Source organism: Rattus norvegicus, chromosome 19 (genome assembly GCF_021556685.1).
Source record: "Rattus norvegicus strain SHRSP/BbbUtx chromosome 19, alternate assembly SHRSP_T2T, whole genome shotgun sequence".
NCBI lineage: Eukaryota > Metazoa > Chordata > Mammalia > Rodentia > Muridae > Rattus > Rattus norvegicus.
In genome coordinates, this window is record NC_141552.1 from 60504038 (window position 1) to 60523572 (window position 19535).

The window sequence follows — 19535 nt, forward strand, 5'->3', positions numbered from 1 at the left end:
TAGTGAAGATCCTGGGGGTCGTGAGGGGAGGGAGGGAGAGAGACTTTGACTCCTGTCACCTTGTTGTGACCCCTGAGTCTTCACAGCGACAGTCCATCTCCACTTCTGCTTTCTTCCTAAAGAGGAAGTACACCAGGCTCTTACCACTAGTATAGCCAGCCACCCTGAGGAAAGACACTTCACATCCTAGCCGGATGTGGCTACTTTAAGGAGCTTTTAAATCACACCCACTCAGCACAAGAACAGTGTGAACAAGCCTCCATCAGGAAATCCATTTCTCCTTTCTTGTAGCCCTTGGTTCCCTGGATTGGTCATGGGTAGAATTAAGTGCTGGCCTTGGCCCGGGTCAGCTGCCTCGGTCCAGCCATCATAGGCTTTGGACTTACTTCTGCTCTGTCCCACACAGTCAATCCAAATTCACAGGACGGGTTTCTAAGTCTGTGTGAGTATCTTTTACACAAGAGGAGGAAGTTGGTCCTTAAATGGCACCAGGGGTGGAAAGTTACAGACATGGAAAAGGAGGGGCTCTTACAGCCAAGTCCGCAGCGCCGTGTGAGGTGGGTGCTGGCACACGAGGTCTTTCAGAGAAGACGTGGTGCTGCTTGAGCTCAGGGTGTGTGCCTCAGGCGTGTGAGCCCTACTTGTTGGTGAGCAAAGCATTTCCAGGCTCTGTGAGTGTCCCCAAACCACTTCCTTTTTATTGTGGCTTGGATCCCGGAAGCCCCCATTTCTGCTTTGGGTGCAGCACAGGCCGTCGGGCCTATGCAAGGGATATTTGCTCACAAGTAAACAGGAATTCAGGTGTATGAAGCTGCGTACTTATGTGCATGTGTATACAAACATACATTATAATGTTCAGTATTGTATATACATGTGAGTGTGCATTATACACATATATTTTTTCTTTTTTCTTTTTTTTTTTCTTTTCTATTTTTTGGGGCTGGGGATTGAACCCAGGACCTTGCGCTTCCTAGGCAAGCGCTCTACCACTGAGCCAAATCCCCAACCCCATTTTTTCTTTTTTCTAAAAAAGATTTATTCATTTATTATATATAAGTACACTGTAGCTGTCTTCAGACACACCAGAAGAGGGCATTGGATCTCGTTACAGATGGTTGTGAGCCACCATGTGGTTGCTAGGATTTGAACTCGGGATCTCTGGAAGAGCAGTCGGGTGCTCTTAACCACTGAGCCATCTCTCTAGCACCATACACATATATTTAAATGTGGAATATTGTATATGTGCGTACAAACTGCATATGCACAGAGGTTGCACGTGTATGTATATGTTTAGCGGTGTGCGTACAGGCACACAGCATGTGCATATTTTGTTTTTGCAGGGGTGTGGTGTGTATATACATTGATACACGTGTATTCCACATTGATGTGTGTAGGGTGTTCTATGTGTGCATATGTGAATGAGTGTTAGTCTGTAGATATGTGGGTGGAGGCATTTTGTATGCTAATGCGTGAATGTTTATGTAGATGGGGGTGTGTGTGTATGTCTGTGGAGGAGCATATGAATGTGTGTGCTGTATGCATGTGCTGTGGTGAATATGTGTGCCATGTATGTGCCATATATGAATGCATGCTATGTGTAACTATGTGTGTGCCACATGTCTGTGTGTGGATATATGTGTCATGTGTGAATGTGTGTGTGCCAGGTGGGTCTGAATATGAGTGCCTATGAACATACGTGTGAATGTGTGTGAACGTGTGTTCCAGGCTGTACTTCCGCCCCCTGGAGCTGGTATTTCCCATTTCCACTTTACTCTTTAGATTCTTTGCAAGACAAAGTTCAACTCCTCATTTTCCAGTCAGCAAATCCAAGTTTGGCTCAGACTTTTTCATTCTCCATGCCGACCAAGTCCTCTTGGCTCCCTAGACCTTTAGACAACATTTTGCTGGCACCGTAAAAGAGCCTCCCTCTTGCACACTCCTAGACCGCTGCAGGATCAGGCCACCAAAAACAACCTCTTCTTTTCCTATGTCCTGTCGGAGGCCTCCCCACCCAGCTCCTTGACTGTCTCATCCTTGAAGACAGTGGTCCCCACTGTTTGATTTCACACACCCATCATCCCTGTGCTGGGTGAAACAGTGAGGGCTTGCCCGTCCGACATGAGCTCGGCGCTCCAGCCAGGCAGAAGAACAGAGAGTTAGAAGGTAGGGCTCTATTGTACCCCTGGCCAATCAGTTTCTGTTTAGCTCCCCTCCCCCCCAGTCCTTAAATTGTTTCTCTGTGAAGGTGGCTTTTACCCACAAGGGACATGATTGTTAACCCCACAGGCTGGGAGACCTCTGAACAGATTTCCAAGTGTGGTGACAGTCTGGGTCTCAGTTGAATGAGAGTGCACAGGGTCCCTACGTGCCTGTGAGAGAACTTCTAAATTTGTCTCCGACGGAGTCACACCCTCACCGGAGGCAGATCTAGTGAAGGCAGGAGAATCCAGCGTGACCTACATTGGCAGGAAATGGGACGAGGCGGTGGGTGGGTGGGTGGGACGTGGCGATGCTCACGGTGGTGAGTAAAGGCATCAGGGAACATCCCAGCCAACAGCCAGGGATGAAAGGCATTCGTTTGGTTTATAAAAGACTCCAAGTTCATCCTTACAAGTTACATATATTTTGTAAACTCCTGTAGGGGACTCCATTGCCTGAGCCGAAGGCAGAGAGCCAGAGCTCAGGGCAAGAGGGAGAAGGGACCAAAGTCTGGTTCTCTGAGTGAAGGGAAGGCAGACTCACCCTCCGTTTTCCTCTGTGACTCGGGGGGAGGTGGTGGTATGGTGGTGTGGTGGTAGTGTGTCTGGGGTTGGGGAGACCCCACAGGACAGGGTGCTTGGCTCACGATGGTGCAGGTGGAGGATGGTTGGTTGCAGGGTACACTGTCCCCTTAGCAAGGGGAAGAGAAGATGTGGCCAAGGGTGCTTGTGTTCCTGAGGCTTGGTGAGGAAGAGACAGTGTCTGAGTCACAAGTCGTTCATTGGTTCCTGTCTTCCTTTCTTCAGCTGATATTTACAGGGCAGCACAGAACGGAATAAAAAGCCCTGTGCTTCCAGTCCTCAGAGTGTTTTCAGACCAAAAGAGATGGAGACCGTGGCAGTCAGCTGGTGATCAAGGACAGTCAGTAGGTTGTCAAGCACAAGTTCTGTTTGCCAATCATGTACCTACCTGCCCTGCCCAGTCCAGTAACCATGGGGCAGGGTGAGGTGGGGCACACAGTAAGTCTGCCTGTGTAATTAAAGGAAAACAGACAGAGAAGGTGCAATTCAGACTCATAAGCCTCCTTTCCAGGGCTTCGAGCTCCCTGTAGGTGCCGTAAGTCAGATTGCACCATGTGGTACCAAGCACCCCACCGTGGCAGAGTTCTGCCGCACAGACCTGGTACCAGGCTGCAAAGGCCCTGTTTGGTAGGGCACTTGTGATCATGTGAGATTGGGTCAAGACTAGCACATGTCCCTTTATGATGTGGGAGAGCCAAAGCCAGTGCCGGGCCTCGAGAGGTGGAGAGGAGCAGAATGATTGGATCGCATAGGCGAACAGTTTCCTGTGCCCATGGAAGAGTTGTGTGGTAAGGCCTAAGCTTTGGAAAGATCTGGAGGGACAGAGAGGAGTGTGTGGTTGGATCACAGTTTAGGGGCAGCCAGTGTGGGCTATATGCAGCATGGTACGAATGAGGGGAAGGAACTGCAAATCTTTTTTTTTTTTTTTTGGTTCTTTTTTTCGGAGCTGGGGACCGAACCCAGGGCCTTGCGCTTCCTAGGCAAGCGCTCTACCACTGAGCTAAATCCCCAACCCCACTGCAAATCTTCTTGAAGGAGAAAGACACCTGCCTTCCCTGCTCCTGCTGCCTCCTGGCCTGATGGTCTTTGGCCATCTCTAAGCACCCTGGTTCGCTAGGTAGAGGGTCCCCATGGCCAGAGACAGATGCTTATAGGATGGCAAGGCTGGACCTCGCTCTAAGAAGAAAAAGCTGAGGCTTGGGAGCACACCTTTTGAAGAAGGAGGAGAATAAAGAAAGAGGGGGTAGTCTCCAGGGTCTAGAACCTTGATTCTGTCCATCTGAGGCCCAGGAAACCAACCCAGGAACATCTTTCTGCCATGGATGGCAGGCAGAGACAGGTCGTAGAATATGGGGACATAGTGGCTATATGGAGGCTTTAGATCCTGGGCCCTCTTGTGCATCAAGGCCAAGTGTCCTTGGGGGGGAGGAGGGAGCAGACATGGAACTCTGCTGTGCCCTCACTGTCACCTGAGTGTTGTGACTCTGATCCCAGCCTCTTCTGCAGCCCTGGCATTGTGAGACTGCCCCAGCAATGTTCTTGGGTGAAGGGATTTACCTTGACCTGTGTCTTACGTGGCACCCTTCATACTACAAGGCCTCAGCGCTGTGTCAGTGGCATTTCGTATGCGTTGATCCATTTATCCTCTCGGTCTCCTGCCCCCTGGCGGATGTGTTTATGTGTGCATATGTTGATTTGTGTGTGGGAGCTTAGTTGTTGTGTGTGGGTGTGAGTGTACCCATGTGTGATTGCATGAAATATCTAGAGGTTTGGTGTTTTTTTTTGGGGGGGGGTGTCCTGGAGCTTGTAGAGTAGGCTAGCCCAGCTGGCCTGTAAGTCGTAGGGATATTGCCTGTTCTCGTTTCCCCAGTGCTGGATTTTAAGTGCACACTTCCACATCTGGCTGGGATCGAGATTTGAACTCGGGTCCTCATGCTTGCCTACCAGATCTTAACTCACTGAGCCCTCAAGTATCCCACTGGTGTCTGAGCTTGCCAGTCTTTGGTGGGATTTGAATCCAGGCCTGTTGCTTGGGCCTGTATGCTCAGCTGCTAACTTCTTTTACCCTTGGCTTGGATGAGAAAGGGCAAGGTCATGATTGGATTGCCTGTCGGCACTTGGGTGGCAGAGACAGGCAGATCTCTGTGAGTTCAAGGCCAGCTAGAGCTACACAGTGAGACCATTGCCTCCTAAAGAGAAAAGCCTAGGATAGGTGGTTAGCGAGGAGGGATTCTCAATCGCTCAGTCATCTCTCCAGCCCCAGGGAAGAGGGATTCTTTGACAACCTGGCCAATACTTAGTCTGAATCAGGACCCCGAAGTGCGGGGCTTTGACGGGTGCCAGAGCTCAATGCTTGCCCGTAAGCTGGTTGCTGATTCCTTGGGCCTATGGAGTATTGGCTGGCCCTCCCAAGGCAATGATTAACCCTGCCGAGTTGGTTGAGCTGTCTGCAGTAGACCTTTACCCTGGAGAATGGCAGCCCTGCCAATGTGGGTGTTTCTCTCCATCTTTCTTCATCTCCCTTTTATTACCAGGCCAGGAGCCGGTGGGGCGGGCGGAGAGCCGCTAGGAGACTCGACAGCTGACTTCACCCACTGCTCCTTGCCAGCATCAGTCAGCCCTGCCCTGAGATCCCCCTCGCCCCAAACCTCCCCAGGAAACCCATCCTGTATAGAGGATCCTGCAGGGATGAGTCTGTTGTGCATATGTGTGTGTGTGTGTGTGTGTGTGTGTGTGTGTGCGCGCGCGCGTGCGTGCGTGTGTGTGTGTGTGCGTGCATGTGTCCATGTGTTTAGATGTTCATGTATGCTCATTGGTATACACACACACACACACACACACACACACACACACACACACACCTGTTAGGGTGTGCATATGAGTGTACAGTGAGTCTGTTCTTCCCCATTGGACACAAGCAATCAGCACATGCCCATGTTAGCTCTCTTTGCCCTGTCCTTCCACCTTGGTTAGGCGCCGCCATCTCCAGCTGCTTGCTGTGTGGCCTGAAGCCACTCATGCATGCACAATGCCTCCTCAATGTCCTCCTCATCCGTGACATGGAAGCTTCCAGACAGCTGCTGTATACAGCGTTGACGAGACTGGAAGGTGGATGTGTACTCTACTTGTGACAGGGGTCCTGGAGAGGGTGGTGGATAACTGAGTGTGTGTGCCCTGTCCTCTGCCGTATGGGAGGGCAGCAGGGAGTTAGTGGCTTCTCTCTGTTTATCTGTCTCTGCTTTGGTTCTGTGTCCATGACAGCGCTGGATGGAACAGTGTTTGAGGGTCTTGCTGTGTCAGTGAATGTCTACCTGGTCTCTGCCCGCAGCAATGTCATGTGACTGCCGTTGCCAGGAGAGGAGCTAGCTGTTCATGCTTCCACAGCTCAGCCTGTGAGTTAGCAATGACTTGACTAGAAAGCTGCCAGCAGGGACTGCGAGAACCCTGGCTTTTGGTCAAACGCTGTACTGAGGTGAAGCAGCAATCCAACACCTTTCCCTGGGGACAACCCTAAGGCTATCCGAATTTGCCCAGAAGAATACAAAGAAAACCTGAGCCTTATTTGCCCCCCACCCCCCAAGCTCCATCAGTGACAGCCAGAGGGTTCTGAGTAACCACGGGCAACAGAAAGCCAAGAACACCGGGAGTGTTTGCTCCATGCCACTGTTTTCTGATTAGTCACTCCTGGCTAATTAGCCAGTGACAAATGGGACAGTAAAGCTCTGAAAATACCCATCAACCGTCTAGAGTCCTCACGCCACACGGCAGACTGGGCCTGACCTTTGGTCCTGGGGACAGACGTCCGGAGGTGAAAGTTGAGCGGGGCATGTTGGGTAGCAGTTTCAGGTAGATGCCTCCTAGACACACATGGGCCTTGCGTATGTAGAGCCGCTTTACCATCCTTCCCTTCTGACAGTGTATGGAAACAGTGACGTTATCTGTGGCTATTCTGTGGCTCAGGCTCGCAGAAAATTCTGAGCATTGGTGACTTAAGGCTGATGTAACAAAATTCTCCCAAGCATATCCTCTTATATCCCTGGGTGGGACAAGTCCGAAATGGGTCTCGTACGCTGAAGCAAGATGGAAGGATGTCCCTGTACTGGCAGTTATCAGCTGCAGGCAGTGCCACTGCGGGGTAGAGAGTGGGTGGGGATTGTGGCTCCTTTTCTACGGGCAGAGTGGTCTCTGCTTCTTTAACGTGTATCTGTGACTTCACATCATTCTTGGTTCTTCCTCTCTGTCTCTTTCTCTCAGGGGCCCCGAGATCACCCTGTTAATCAGGCCTCTCCCTTCCTTGTTTCACACCCACAGAGGCCTCCTTGTCACATTAGACAGATTCTGGGGATTAGTGAAAGACCATTGTTGAAGGGCAGGTCTTCCGCCTCATCCCGGAGGCATTTGGTCCTCAGGAAGAGGAGCGAAGCAAGACGTTCTCCCGCTCCTCACCACCCATCTCTGTTGCAGCTTTGGCTTGTGTGTCTCCCGCTCCTCACCACCCATCTCTGTTGCAGCTTTGGCTTGTGTCGTGACTTGCTAGATCTAACAGAGGCAGGTTTCTTACTGTGTATCCTCTGGTCCAGAGCGGGAGCTGAGACCTCAAAGAGGTGTAGAGGGCAGGCAGAGTGTTGGCTGCGTTTCTTTGGGTGGCTCAGTCCCCAGGAGGGGCAGGAGAGGTCCTCTGGAGACAGTGATCCATCTACTGCTGCCTGGGGAATGAGGAGGTGTTGGCATAAAGGTGGGCTGGCGAGTAGGGATTGCCAAGGTCACTTGCTTGGCTTCTAAGAATCCAGGACCCTGAGTCTGGACCTCGATCCGTTTGTTAGTGGAAGCTATCTCTATCTTTCCTGATTGTAGCTTTTACACCCAACTCTACTCTTTTGGAAGGTGGGGGTTTGGTGATCTCCGGGCACCAGAGTAGGTTAGGACTCTGGGAGACTCACTGGCCTTGGCCCACAGCGATGCGGGAAACAGGCCTCCAGCCTCTGGGCAGCCATTTGCACTGAGGAAACCCTGGCTCAACATGCCTTCCTCCTGTTCATCCAGAAAGGGCAATTGTTTTAGACTTTTCTGGTGAACACTCTACATTCTCTTACTGCCCTGGCTGGTGCCAGTCTCAAACAGGGCAGGTGACTGTGACCACGGTGGCTCCCTCTGGCCCAGTGATGGGTGAGGTTGCTTGGGCCAGCAAGGAGACTTGTCGCTACAACCTAGACAACAGAATTGGACATGCACCCCAGCCTCAGTCAGACGGACACACTGTGAAGGCCTACCATGTTTACTCTGTAGGCAGCACGGCCAAGATTCTTCCTTGGAGTGGAAAAATCAAAGGATGAAGCATGAGCTTTGAATTAGCAAACAAATCACCGGAGGGAGGACCGCCCTCAGCTTCCTGTGCTAGAGCAGTGGGGCCTCTTGGGGACCCTTTGTATCATGGACCCACATCCCGTAGCTGTCCAACACCCTTCTAGGCATCAGGGCTAGTGTGCAGGCATCTCCAGTGGACTGAGAGCAGAAATGTTATTCTCCACACCAGAGTTCAGTCTCCATTAAGGAGTCCAGGCCACCCAGCACCGGCTGTGCCATGGCTCTTGTGCTCTCCGTTTAAGGCATTGACAATAACACTTGATGGCTAGATTATCTTTTCTTTTAAAGATTTATTTATCATATATAAGTACACTGTAGCTGTCTTCAGACACACCAGAAGAGGGCATTGGATCCCATTACAGATGGTTGTGAGCCACCATGTGGTTGCTGGGATTTGAACTCAGGACCTCTGGAAGAGCAGTCAGTGCTCTTAACCGCTGAGCCGTCTCCTCAGCCCCAGATTATCTTAATTGTCCTCTTTGCTGAGGAAAATGAGAACAGTGACCCTTGTGTAAAATCAGCCCCTAAAAGTTTACATCAGGGGTTGGGAAAGTGTTCGGTGTGCCTGAGGACTCAAGTTTGGTCCCAAGAATCCATGAGAAAAAGTTGGATGTGGTGGCATATGGTTGTCATCTCAGTGTTGAGGAGACAGAGATGGCAGGATGCATGGAGATGTGTATTGGCCAGGCAGCCTAGCCTAATTGAGATCAGGCCAATGAGAGACTCTGTCTCAGAAAACAGTGTGGACGGCTCCTGAGGAAAGACAACTGAGGTTGACCCCTGGCCTCCAAACTAACATGCATGCACACACACATGAACATGTAGACATAGTCACACATACACACCGGGGGTGGGGTAAGGAGGGAGGGAAGAGAAGAGGAGAGGAGAGGAGAAGAGAAGAGAAGAGAAGAGAAGAGAAGAGAAGAGAAGAGAAGAGGAGTCTTTCAAGTACAGTTTCCTTTGGGAGAATTTAGTTTTGTCTTTGAATAACAAGTACCAGCTGTGTGATTTAGCGTTAGGGCAAACACTCCCTCCACAAGGCACTCCTGCTAGTTATCTTGCATTCAGTTAGTCTGAACATATTGAATGCAAGGGGGAAGCTAACAGATATTCAGAGAGGTGCCATGATATGTGCATACAGTGTGTGCTGCCATGTTCTCCACTGTTGTACCCAGGGCAGACATCAATAATCAATCGCTGCTCTTTCCCATAGAGCCATATCTTTCCCATAGATGCAGCTGCTGAGTCCCTCATAACACACCTCTCCCAGGAGGCTACTACTAGGCATATCAGAAATTTGAAGACACCCAGAGGGATGAATCTGTCTGATTGCATTTATTTTGATTTTCAAAATCTGCTTTCTGGCCCAGGACTGTCACTTTGCTTCTCGTTTTCCTTAGTCATACGCTTCAGTAGATATTTTCTACCATTGGTTACTTTCCTGACCTGGGTAGGCCACTTCAGTTTTCCTTAGGCTTCAGATCCTGTCTGTAGGGTAGAGATCACCTGACTATGTGGGCAAAGCTAATAATGGTGTCGCCAGCCCAGCTGGGGCTGGGAGCATCAGGTCTGGTACTTGTCATGATCAACAGGCCCTGGTAGTGAAGTCATGGTGGCTGGAGCATGAGGTAGTTGGTCATCCTTTATCCCCTCATCAGACTGATAGATATTTGTCCTAAATGCACAGTCTCCTTTTATGGACTCCATCCACATTAAGGTTGGATTTTCCCTCCTCAGTGAACTCAATTGAGAAACTCACTCACGGACATGCCGAGAGATTTGTTTCTGCAGTGATTCTAAATCTTGTCAAATTGACAATCAAGAGAGACCATTGTAATGGCGGGCTCTCCGTGTACCCATGTATGGGGTGGGAACCCCTTCCGAACGTCCTGGTTCCTCACCTCTGCAATCAGTGCTTCCAACTATGGACTGTGACCCCACAAGATCCCATCTCAGATCCACAGCATCTGATGAAAGCCAGAGGGGGAGAGAAGCTTCCTCGGCACAAAGCTTTAAGAAGTGTTTCTGATGCTGTCCTGTTGCACCACTGGATAGACAGGATCCTCCCATCCCAGCTAAGATTTCCTTCTTTTTTTTGGGGGGGGGGAGGATGAGGTGGGTGAGGGGCTAAGGAGACAGATGGTGACCTGCCCACTACCTGGCACATGGTACCAGACTTGGGGCCTAGAATCCCAGCCACAAGATACCCTGCAGGCTCAGGCAGACACAGTGATAGATAAGTAAGGGCCTGCTCTGTAGGCAGTAGATGGATCAGGCGCAGAGCTGGGAGAAAAGTTATCTGGTCTACCTTGGCTCATAGAAAGAAGGCTGGGCTGTCTCTGGGCAGGTGGTTTGATAACTTCTGTGCCCTGCTCATGGGTTCTGCGAGTGACTAGTCTTCAGTTTAGAATGGCCACGGTCATGGCTTTAAAAGCAACTGACAGTGGGTGCTTAAGTGTGTGACTTAAGCTCATCTCACTTGTGGAGAATTGGTCTTCCAGGTGCATTACCGTCTATCCAAGATCCCACAGCTTCCCGGTGACACAACCACTCTGATGCCAGCTAGGAGACAGTGTCGCGTCTCTTTTGGACATGTGTTGGATGTTTGCTGGAATCTTCCATGGATGAGTTCAATGCATGCAGTGACAGGGGAGGAGCTGTGAAGTAAGGCTGGAATTGTAAAATCTAGGAGGAGGTGGTTTGTGTTGTGGGTTCCGCCGGGGAGAGGGCCTTCCAGCCTTGGGGCTCTATGGCAGGGTTGTGGTTGGGAGATGAAAACTCTCTGCAGACATAGTTTGAATGCTTGTCTTCTGGCTGGTGGCACTATTTCGAGAGGCTGTGGGACCCCTTTGGTATGAGGCCTCACCAGTATAAGTCAGTCATGGGGCAGGCCTTTGAAGTGGATTGGCTCACCACTGGTTTTGGCCTCTTTCCTTCTCTCCTTCCTGGTCTACAAGTTTCTCAAATTTTCCATCCCCCTACTTCCACCCACTGTCTTTGCCATGTCTCGCCCACTGTGGTGGACCATGTCTGTTGAACCATCACTTTCGAAGGCTTCCCCTCAGGTATTTCTGTCAGAATACCCAGTGTCCGTGGAGCCCCTCTGGCCTGCCCACCTCCATGGTAAAACGTTGACGTCTTGTCCTGCTGAGCTCTCCCTGTACCTCAGTCTCCTCAAGTCTACAAGTCAGTGGTGACACCCCTCTGTGGGACAGGCAAGCGAGACACTGACAGCCGGGAGGCAAAAGTGATATCCAGTGAGCACAGAATACATCAATACAGCCTAGGTATCTGTCACGGTGCCTTCTCCCCTATCTAGAGCCATTCCTAAAGAACACAGAGAGACCTGCTCCAGAGGACTCCAGAAATGGGCGTTCCCCCTGTGGCTGCCGTCCCATCGTGGATGTTAAAGGATCTGTCCTATCTTTTACATCATGGAGTATGAATCTGATGGAGGCCACGATAGTAACGGGTACACGTGCAAGTGCTTTGGCCTTTTGTCTCCTTTGGACACACACATTCGAGTCTGAGGTCGTGTTTTCACGTGTAGTACTAGAGGAATTGTGGGGGGTGACCCAGTATCTCCATTACCTGTCTTTGTGAGACCACTATTGTTTACCATCCCTATCTGCTGACCCCAGCTGCTCCGTAGCTTTGCCGACCCTTACTAGTGGCTCTCGGTTGGTGGCCACCCTAATGATGTGCTGTGATACTTCATTGGGTTTTACTCGGGCATTGATGGTGACGGAAAGAAGCAGGGGCTCTACAGGGCAACAAGATGTAGCCATGGCAACAAGATGCCCGTTTCAGAGGATGAAATAATTCTCTTAACAGACAGCGGTGATTGGTTGCACAATTGGGTGGGTGCGTGCTTAATGCCCCTGAACTTGGCACTGAACAAGTTGAAGATGGAGATCTGGGGATATGGGCCCGGTGGCAGAGTGTCACCTAGCACTTGCAAGGACATCGTCAGCATCACTTAAAGCAGGCATTGTGCCATGTTGGGGGTGGGTGGGAGGGGTGGAGGCAGCAGAATCAGGAGTTTAAGGTCATCCATCCTTAGCTATGCAGTGAGCTCAAGACAGTAACAGAGCTACACCACCCCCACCCATACACACACACACACGCACGCGCGCACGCATACACACGCAAGCACGCACACCACACCAGAGAGAGAGAGAGAGAGAGAGAGAGAGAGAGAGAGAGAGAGAGAGAGAGTTAGTTTGCAATAAAGAACTAGTTTGTTGTGTGTTTTCCTCACACTCGGAAAGAAAGCTTCTCACAGGAGAATCCTAAATAGAGGGATGGGTCTTCAGAATGCTGGCCAGTGCTTCCCCCAACTGGCAGGCTCCTGAAAGGACAGATAGTGTGAGCAGTTTCAGCCTAGAGGTCAGGAAGTGTGGACCTCAATGAGGTGGCTTGGTCCTGGAATCAGAGTTCAGAGAAGGACAAGGAATACTTGACAGGCTGTTGTACTGGATAGACTTTTCCCGCTTTCGTAGCCAGTGGAAGCTTTTCTTCTTTTTCTTGAAGGGCTTCACTGTGCCAAAGTCCAGAGAGCTTTTCCTGGAGGTTAGGTAGGGTATGGGGCCTCTGCCTGATATGCTAAGGAGAACCGCCTAGAATATGGCTGCTAGAGGCCAATGTGATATAGGGGAGAGGTGCTTAATCTAAAAAGGGCTATGGAGCATGGAGTAGACAGGAGTGAAAGGCCTTGGGCCTCCTGGAGACATTTTGTAAGAATCAGGGGCATCTTAAAAAGTGGCGGTAAAAGACACACCGTATCAAAGTTAAGACACACAGTATCAAAGTTAAGACACAGAGTGTCAAAGTTAGGTCTTTACTTCTAAGGGCGCGTGGCTCTGTGGCATTTCATTTAATCTGTTCCCACTGAGGGCCACTAAATGGGAACGCCTTGTTCCTTCTTCCTAGCCTTGCTGGTTCTTCTACTCTCTGTCTCTGTGAATTGACCCACTCCAGATATTCTGTGGAGAATCAAAGGCCGTTTGTTGGTTGGTCTCCCTGAGCACACTGTCCGCCGTGTCCAACCATCTCGGAGCATGCATGTACCACGCTTTTGGGTCTTGTGGCTTGGTGCTATTCTCTTGCGTGTATGTGCCACGTGGCCGCGTCCATCTCATTGTCAGCGGCATATATGTTACTTCCACGCATTGCCATTTAACGTGGAATGTTGCAAGAACAGGAGATCTGTCCTCCGCTTCTTGTCCCCGGGCTCCTGAAAGCGGGGTTAAGGATCACACATAATTCTATCCCTCACCTCCCGAGGCACCTCTACCCTGGCTTGGGTAGCCACTTTGCCCGCATCACCCTGAGGATGATGTCCTGTGGATCCAGGCCAGCTCCCACTACCATGAAGCTCCTGTGTCTACAGTGCCTGCACACGAGCCAGTCCCTTAGATTGAGTGTGTAAAGCACAGAGCAGAGGACATGGGAATGTCACCAGAGTGGAGCTGCCCATAGCCAGCAGTAGGTCATGCCATGCTTGGGGCATGGGCACCGCCAAAGCGCCTTTCTTGTTACATCTTTGAAGCCTACCACACCTCAAGGCTGCAGAAGGCACTAATGGGGAGCTGTACACAGTCAGCCTGTCTGTTCCTGGCCCTGTTGCCTTCTACTGTTTGTTCCTCAAGGTCCTTTGCCCTTTTGAAATCGAGGCCTTATAAATGCAGATCTCTGAGCCCAGCAGATAAGGAGGCCCCGTAAACAGAGCGTCTTTGTGTTGGTAAATGACAGGGAAGCAGTTACCTGGCAACCTGCTGCCCAAGGACCAGGGCTTCCTTCTTGTGTATTGAACGTCTGGTCCTCTGGCATACCTGAATAGAGGGTGCTGGACCACCAGAGAGGATATGCTTCCTGTGCTTGCCTTGTGAGGACTGTCTGGCTGATACCCAACTCTAGCCCCTCACTGGCAGGGTGACCAGCTTCATAGAAGATGACAGATCACCATTATCATCATCACCACCATCACCATCATCATCACCACCATCACCATCATCATCACCACCATCATCATCACCATTATCATCACCATCAGCACCAGCATTGGCACCTTGGGTTCTTTAAGGGCTCTGAAGCCATGGTACTGCGTAACGAGCGTTACCACCGCTTTTCAGCTCTGCTGTGTTAGAGCCTGTGAACACAAAACACACGTCAGCAAGGCACACCGTTTCCATGACTACTACCTTTTGGAGGCAGCAGAGAAACAACATGGAAACAGACACCTTCCAGAGGTTCTGGTGGGGTCTGAAGCGTGCCTGGGCCGCAAAACCCAAGATGTACTGTCAGCCATTGAAACTCTGGGAGCCCCAACAAGAGGTCCGTAGGAGTCCCTGCGGGCAGGGACTGACGCCGCGCCCACATCTACTTGCCTGCATCTTCCGTTGTTCTGTCCCTCCTGTAGAACTCTAGCTTTAGTAACCTCAGTGGCTACCTCACAGCCTAGAAGCAGGGCTGGGTCAGAGGCTAACCTGGGCCAGCCACCATGAGGGCCAAGCAGAATCTGGTAGTCTACCATGGTGATAGACAGCCTTCAGCCAGTGGTGGTGAGTGGTGACCCACCCAGTCAGTAAGTCATTCATCTGCCTCACCCAGAAAGAACCAGGTACCCTGCTTGACCTACTCCCAGACCCCTCCCCTCCCCTCCCCCATCCGTCTCTTCCCTTCTAGGTCCTACCTACAGAGTGACCTCCTTCAGGACACACTGGCCCTCACCCATCTTCTTCCAGTTCTGTCAGGGAGTGAGTGCTCTCAGGTCACAAAGGGTAGACATGTCACTTGTCCCATTGGTTTTAGCGCCAAGGCCAGAGAGCTCTCCCTGGCCTCGCACAACCAGCTGGGGACGTGTTAATGAGAAACTCAGGAGACCTGGGCAAAATAGTTGGTTCTTTGAGCTGTAGCGATCAGTGGGGGACCGGGGAGACCATGGTGTGACCTGTCATTTGTTTGCACAAGCTAGTCCTCTGCCACCCTGTCTCGGACCATCCGGGGACAGACAAAGGCGCTTCTGAGCAGAGGCTGTCCTTGCCTTGAGGAGGAGGGCGCATGGGGGGTGGCTGGACGTGCTGTCTTCCAGATAAAATTATGTGCTTGGGGTTTGTCGGACTTAGGCCTCATTCATGCACTTCTGTTTGCTCAGTCAGCCGGCCCCGTACCTTGTCTCCAGTCTCCTGGGACAGGTGGGGCCTTGCTGTTCTTCCAAGGAGCGATGGCAGAATCTTCCCTCACACCAGCTCCTCTGTCTTTTCCTGTTCACAGTGTCTCCTCCCGTGAGACTGGGACCGTGCACACATACATTTAGTACTTTGGCCTTGCTGGGTGCTCTGGGGCATACATATCATTAGGCCTCTCTGTTTCCTCAGATACCATGAGCCTTTCATTGTCTGCTTCTTAGGTCTAATATGATCCTCCCAATACAGCCCTTGAGACTCTGCTGCTGGTTATATGCCCTAGGTGCTTCGTTCTACCGAAAGACATAAATATAAGCCATGTTCAGAGCAGCCCCCAATCAGAAAGAATGGATGGGGCTATCCCCAGGGGCAAGTTAAGTAAGAGTCACACAGCAAAGTACTATAGGGCCATGAACAGCACCACAGCCTGGCCGCCTCTCACAAAGCAGCATTGCTGAGGGAAGTTAGACCAGAGGCATTAGCCCCATCCCGTGAAATTCAAGATCAGGCAAAACTGTTCTCAGTGATAGATCTCAGGGGAGACACCAGGCTGGTGAGCAGAGACAGAACTCCTCCAGCTGTCACCATCCTTGTCCGCTCACAGGGTCCTTAGAGGTGGGCACCTAGCTGGGAGGGGTGGGAGTCTGAAGTGAAATTCCAGGCCTATTTTGTCGGGGGAGGCCCTGCCTTGGAAGCACGTGGTCACCGGGAGGGCCATGCCTGTCTAAGAAGTACGCTTGTCATGGACACAACCAGTGTCTTGCTAGGTAGAATATAGTAGATATGAATAGTGAAGCCGGGCCTTGGACATGAGGGTCAGACAGGGTTGTGTCAGGGTAAGAGAGTGGATTTTCATTGTGCTTCCCTCAGTGGGCAACTTTGGACAGGGTAGCATATGAGCCTCAGTTTCCACTCCTGGGAGGAATGCATGTGTATAGTGCAGATCAGACGAAGTGTAGCCTTTCCCAGCCCAGAGCAAAGCTGTGATTCTCCCTCCTAATCCCCCTGCTCCTGGATTGCACCCCCACAAGCCTCTCCTTGGCCTCTCAGTGCCTGGCCCTTCTAAATGTTCTCATGGGCAGAACAGAGACCAGAATATAATTCTGTACTCAACGCAGGGATACTGGGAGCTGACCTCTGTGCTGTTATGATTTATTCAGTGCTAGATGACTTTTTAAAGCTGGAAGTTACAGGGAGGCCCATTTTGCAGATAAGAAGACTGAAGTCCATCAGAGGCCTGGCCCCTTCTGATGGCTGAGTTCCTGAAGAGTCTGGAAAGTTCCTGGCAACTACAGAGAGAGAGTGAGGGGGAGGGAGGGTTCTACCTCACCATGACTCTGACCATAGGTTCCCTTCTGTGGTCAGTGTGTTTGACTTTCCCGACACTTTCTGACTCCTTCTCCCCCACTGTCTCCGGCTGCATGCCTGTCTTCTGCAGGGCCACTGGGAGCTACCTTGTCGTCCTCCCAAACCCCCAGGAAAGGAGGGCTCTTCAGCATGGGCCCTGCCATCTACGTGAGGACTGTGTCCTATCGCCATATGGCATGGGCCCAGGGCAAGGACACCATGCCTCAGCAGTGAGTCACCTTCTCTGTGTGCCAGGCAGGAGCTCCAGGGAGAGGGGGTGATCCCACCAAGTGAAGGTCCAGAGGGAGGCATGGCCCTTAGCTGGCCAGGGAAGAGGGGGGAGAGCGGAAACTTTTACATTCGTTCTTGGCTTTCCAGCAAGTTAGTGGTGATCAGCTCCCAGATCAACAACAGCCCAAACCGTGGCTTTCTCTATGTGAGGAGACAGAAGCCACAAGTAAGGCAGGGCCAGATTTGGCTACATTAACAAAGCGACCTTTGAGCACAGGAAAATGGACAAACAAACTGGTCTTTCCGTCACTTAGACTGGAAGGCCCATGACGATACCAGTGAGGTTCAGCATAGCTGGCAAGGGATGGGTTAAATAGCCTTCATATAGAAAGAGCAAGGAAAGTCAATAAGAAGCTCTGACCACCTCAGGGGGAAACACACACAGAGCAGGAAGACAAGGGTCTTACAGGCCTTGGCAGTGTGAAAGACTATTCAGCTTCCCAGTAGCAGTGACTGACATAGGTGAAGCAAACAGGAGGTACAGCTCTCTGTGGAAGCTAGCACAGACTCAGTGTGACAGTGAGCTTAGCCAGGAAGGGGCTCCCACGGTACTTCCAGTTATAGCCCATCATCGAGGGAGAGCGAAGGTAGGAGTTCAAGCTGCTGGTCACATCGGCAGAACAGAGAGAAATGATGCCTATTTGCCAGCTTTCATCTGGCTGCCTCATGTCTCATAGAGCTCAGAACCCCCTTGCCTAGGGAATGGTCCCACCCACAGTGATCAGGGTCTTTCTACATCAATAATTACGGTAAACCTCCACAGACATCCCTGTACACTAACCTGATCCTGGCAGTCCTCAGTCTCTTAGGTGGTTTTAGGTTATAGCAAGTTGATGTCCTCACATCCTCCCAGTCCCACTTCTTGTTATCTCTCCTCCTCCCACCCAGGCCCCTGAGAATATAGAGCATATAGAATATGGTCAGTGAACTTAGTCTCGTGAGGGATTTTCTGTTGTCTGTAAGGTGGGAATGTGTGTGTGTGTGTGTGTGTGTGTGTGTGTGTGTGTGTGTGTGTGTGTGTGTCTGTCTGTCTGTCTGTCTGTCTGTCTGATCACAGTAGATACTCATAAGTGTGCATTGAGTCCTTCCCTGCCCACTCATTCAGGGCCTCTGCATCCATGCATTTAGGGTTTTCAGGACACCATGTTGTCCCCAGCATCTCCTCTCCTTTCTATCACACTGTAGGGGGCTTACCCCATTTGATACTAAGGGTGCTTGTGCCTCTTCATCTGGTTAGGAATTTTCACTTGGGTAAACTGCCTGGCTCTGCGAGGCCACAAGTGGAAAAGTCCCACTCTTGATAGCTGTGTGTATGTTGGTGGCCCATTCTACAGCCCCATGCTGTCAACGTGGGGGAAATGACAGGGCACTTAAAGTAGACTGCAGGTGGGTTCACTGTTGTGACAGTGACAGGGTTCTGGGTCGAACCTGACTGGGCACCTTGTGATGGGTCACCCCAATGGGCACTGTGGGGATCCTGTGGATTCTGTCCCCATCTTCTCCATGTGTTGTCCTCCTTTAGAGACATGGAGGTTGTCTTCGAAGAGCCCTAGGCTGCATTGGCTTGTTCTCTCTGTGATTCAGCCACATTTCCCTAAATAACCAGGGCTAGTGGGCACCCCACAAAGTGGTATATATTATTTCCATGTTGATCCAGTCCTTCCGGGAAGGAGGGAAAGAGGGGCAGGGGGTTCTTCATGTAAACAATGCCCTGTCCAATGGGCTCCTTAGAAACATGGCTGGGCAGAGAGACCCTCATCTCCAGACCCCTTCCCACCATCACACCTTCAGGAGCAGAGTGATTTGTGTCACCTGGACCCCTCCAGGGAGCCTGTCCACACAGCCTGGGGACCATTTGGTAAACAGGAATAGTATTGGCCACCTCTCTAACTCCAGGCTCGTCAGTGACGCTTGGCTTCCAAGAATACAGGAGGAAGGGGAAGAGGAGGAGGAACTTCATAGTCAAATCCCTGCTGGGCATGACCTTAGCCAGGCCAGGAGCTTGTGTCCTTGAGAGGATGTAGTGAGAGAACGCTTGACTTCTGAGATCTCCCACCCAGTAGCTCCCGATCCTGGTCAGAACCCTGTGTGTTTGGGGGGGGGGGGCAGTTGGGGGTTCAGTCTAGAACAGGCGTGACCAGCACTGCCAAACCCAGTCAGGGTCATCCCCAAACAAAGGAAGTCTGAACAAAACAGCCATGGCTCAGGATTCTGGGGAGGAGGGAACTCCTGCTCTCTGGATTAGGAAAAGCGCCTTAGAGAAAGACTAGGGATTCTGTCTGTGTTTGTGAAACAGAGGGACCTGGGGCTGTGGCTAGGAACTTTGTGTTGCTTGTAGATTTGCTGTGGCTTGAGGCTTGGTTTGCATTGACTGCAGTGCATGCACAGAAGGCTAGTTGTGTGACTTCCTGAGGGAGGCATGATCCACTTAGGGCACACTGGTCACAGACTAGTGGACTACTGAGTTTATTGGGGTCACTTACGGGAGCCTGGATGATTCATAGGCAGCTGCGTCACTGAAGAGCCCACATGACTACTCGTGCGTGAGAAGCCCCTGCGTAGCTAC

General features: G+C 51.2%; 1 protein-coding gene across 1 annotated transcript in view; it reads left to right on the forward strand.

Moving 5' to 3' along the window:
* Cmip (c-Maf-inducing protein) overlaps window positions 1–19535 on the forward strand; it is a 205758-nt gene that overhangs the window by 86407 nt on the left and 99816 nt on the right.